Consider the following 3,478-nt stretch of genomic DNA (forward strand, 5'->3'; position numbering starts at 1 on the left):
AAATCCACCTCGAACCCGGCTATCATCGCCGCCATCAATACTGCTCGATCCCATGTAACGATATTATCAGCGGCTGTGGGGGAAAGGCAGTGGCGGACAATCAGCCACAAGAACTTCGCCGTGAAAGTTAGGTTGGCCTTCTTGATGGCCTCCTTTGGCTCGGTCACCCAGTCAGCACCCTCTCCATCAACTGACAGGTGCAGAGCCATCCACCTCTTGGTGGTCTCTCTCAGCGATGGCTCGCGCAGGAACTGGCCATCTTTAACAAGCTGCCATCGGTAGTCAAACTCGGCAGTGAAAGGGGTCCGAATAGAATCAACACCCTCGCCGTATAGAAACTGGCGGATGGCAGCAAGGAAATGTCGACCTGAACGCCCCGTACTCGGACCTTCTCCAGTGGGGCCTATTTGGCGGGGGCAGCCCCCCTATCAATCTGTGATCGGAGAGTCGCTACGTAGGATGCGTAGAACTCTCGGACCATTTCTTCACTGTAACGTCCCAACGGACGTGCTGTCCACTCCAGGCGATGACTGGTGAAGAGATTGTGGATCTCAGGCATCGTCGGGAGACTCCTTGTAAGGACCCACCGCTCCAATGTGAGTGTTCGAGTCATAACAACTTTGTCGTTCAGGAACTTGGAGTCGGAGTAGACTTGAAATTGCCCGTCGACACACCACCGATTGGGCTGGTCAGTAGCCGGGTTGAGGGCATGAGCTGGTGATCCTAGTGTGGATTCTGAACTGTCAGCCTCATCAGACGAGGCCGACGCTGCAGCGGTGGCGGGTGCGGGAACCTCAGTAGAGCCGGAGGCTTCCTTCGACCACGAAACTCCTAAGGAGCCAGACGCTCGTTCTTCATTTGTGGCTGACCGAGAAGGTGTGCCGGTCAGTGTGCGCTCCGCATCAGACTGGGAGGCAGTGACTACGCCGGACGCCACCTTGTTGGGTGTGGCTCTGGTGGCACGTGAAGCACGGGAAGGGGTGAAGGTGCCTGAAAGCACATACTCGGGGTCACGCTCATCATCAGAGCCAATGACCATGCGGGCAGACGGAGCGACAAACTTCGATCGCCCGCGTGCATAGATTAGATCTTTCTTGGGTGCCATAGTAGATAGTACTAGTAAAGGATCAATATTAGTACGAATAGTGGCAAACAAGACAAGCAAAACCACACAAAAAAAATTAAAATAATATGACATTTCTATAGTAACAGTGACACACGACGGGCCTGGTGACGGCACGTCGTGACTATGACGACCCGTCATGGGGTCCGTCGTGTCTTACTTAGACTATATATTTATGGAGAACCCTGAAGGAGAGTCTCTTACTAGTATGACGGTATGTGCAGGACGGACCGTCACAGATACGACGGTCCGTCGTAGGTTTCCGTCAGAGGACGCTTGAAAAATAAAATGGAGACCCTTAGGAGAGGGGTCTCTTACCGTCATAACGGTCATGCAGGACGGACCGTCGTGGGTATGACGGTCCATCGTACTCGTCCATTTGAGGACACTTAGAAACAGGGTCTCTAACAACCAGAACGGTTGTGCAGGACGGACCGTCGTGAAGACGATGGTCCGTCACATGTGTCCGTTGGAGGACACTTAAAAAAAATGAGAGACCCTCAGGAACAGGGTCTCTGACTACCAGAACGGTTGTGCAGGACGGACCATCGTGAAGACGAAGGTCCGTCACATGTGTCCGTTGGAGGACACTTAGAAAAAAAATAGGCAGTGGGGTGTTAGGGCTTTTGGAACTGACCATAGGACGGTCCGTCGTGGGTACAACGGTCCGTCATCGGGGTCTCGTTCTGTAGATCAGGGACAAAACTAGGGGTACCCCATTCATCCCCGATGAACCAAATCGAATTTGTAGTGTTTTGGACCTACATTTGTCTAACCCAAATACCTAGTAAACTAGTAATTGCAAAAGCACCTATGTCTAGGGTTATAAACACGGAATTTCGAAGATTTTTAACCTAGGTTAGACAGAATTTTCTGTAAAAGAAATGAACATATCAATAAAAACTAGGCTAAAACTAATTGATAAGAAAAAATGCAAGATGAATGAGTAGAAATTAGAGACACATACCTGAGAATTGGAGAAAAACAAGATGGAAAAGTATTTGGTGACCGAGAAGACACTCACAGCAGCAACTCCGACTAGTAGATGATAACTTTTAAGGCTTTGGAGGATTTTGGGGGAACAATGATCGGTTGGTAGAGGGAGAGATTTTGGAAGTTGAAAAGGGAGGGAAATAGGAGGAATAATTAAGGAATGGGGTGAGATGAGGGGTTGGGGAGTTTAAATGGTGACATTTTATATAAAAAACTCCAACCGGGTCGGGTCGGGTACGTCTCATTAATGACGCGACGACTCCCCGACGACGGTCCGTCTCAGTTGTGACGATCCGTCGTTGGTTCCATCGTGTTCTCCCTAGTTTGAAAATAACAGAAAGACGTACCTGGCACGACGGATGCATACGACGGTCCGTCGCAGGTGCAATGGTCCGTCGCTGTATCCGTCAGTGACTGCTGCAGAGTAATTTTCTGCTGAATTTCCTGGTGATGTGCCTGCAAATTTAAAAACCCATTAGTAAAAAAATGCTACCATTACTAAAAAAGACTATAAGTGTTGGGTTGCCTCCGAACAAGCGCCTGATTTAATGTCGCGGCACGACTGTGGACACTTGATTATTCAGACTTCATCAAGATGGTATGCCTCTATCACTTCATTCCCCGATGCTTTATTCCCAAAGTAGAGTTTTATTCGTTCTCTATTCATCTTAAACCGCACTCCCTCCTTGGCTTTTAACTCAACTGCTCTATGAGGGAATACTAGGGTAATCAAGTAAGGGCCAGTCCATTTGGACTTGAACTTGCCCGGAAGACAAGGCGACACAGAACTGTCTAAAAGCACTAAATCCCCAACCATAAACTCTTGTTTTGCAATTTTTTGTTCATTTTCCTTCTTCATCTTTTCTTTGTGGGATATGGCAGATACAGATTGGAGCTCGCCACTATGCCTCATGGTCCTACAAATGTTGAAGGTCACTTCTTCATTGTTCAACGGAAATTTCATCTGTCCCTTTTCCATATAAACTAAGGCTCTACCTGTAGCAAGGAATGGCCTCCCAAGAATAATATTTCATCTGTTCCTTGTACAGTTGGGTCATTACATTTTTCGAAAGCATTATGTGATTAGGGGCAAGCATAAATCTCATGCCCCTCTCAATTTACAAGAAGTTGGGTTTGGGGTACCAAAACCCACTGCGATGCGGCTACTGATGACTGATCGAACAGTGAAACGGCCCATAGGGATACTCCATGATGTGCTAGTAAAAGTGGAGTCATTCATCTTTCCGGCTGATTTTGTTATTCTTGATTGCGAGGTCGATTTTGAAGTGCCTATTATTCTTGGGAGGCCATTCCTTGCTACAGGTAGAGCATTAGTTTATATGGAGAAGGGACAGATGACAT

Source organism: Solanum pennellii, chromosome 1 (assembly GCF_001406875.1).
Source record: "Solanum pennellii chromosome 1, SPENNV200".
Taxonomy (NCBI): Eukaryota; Viridiplantae; Streptophyta; class Magnoliopsida; order Solanales; family Solanaceae; genus Solanum; species Solanum pennellii.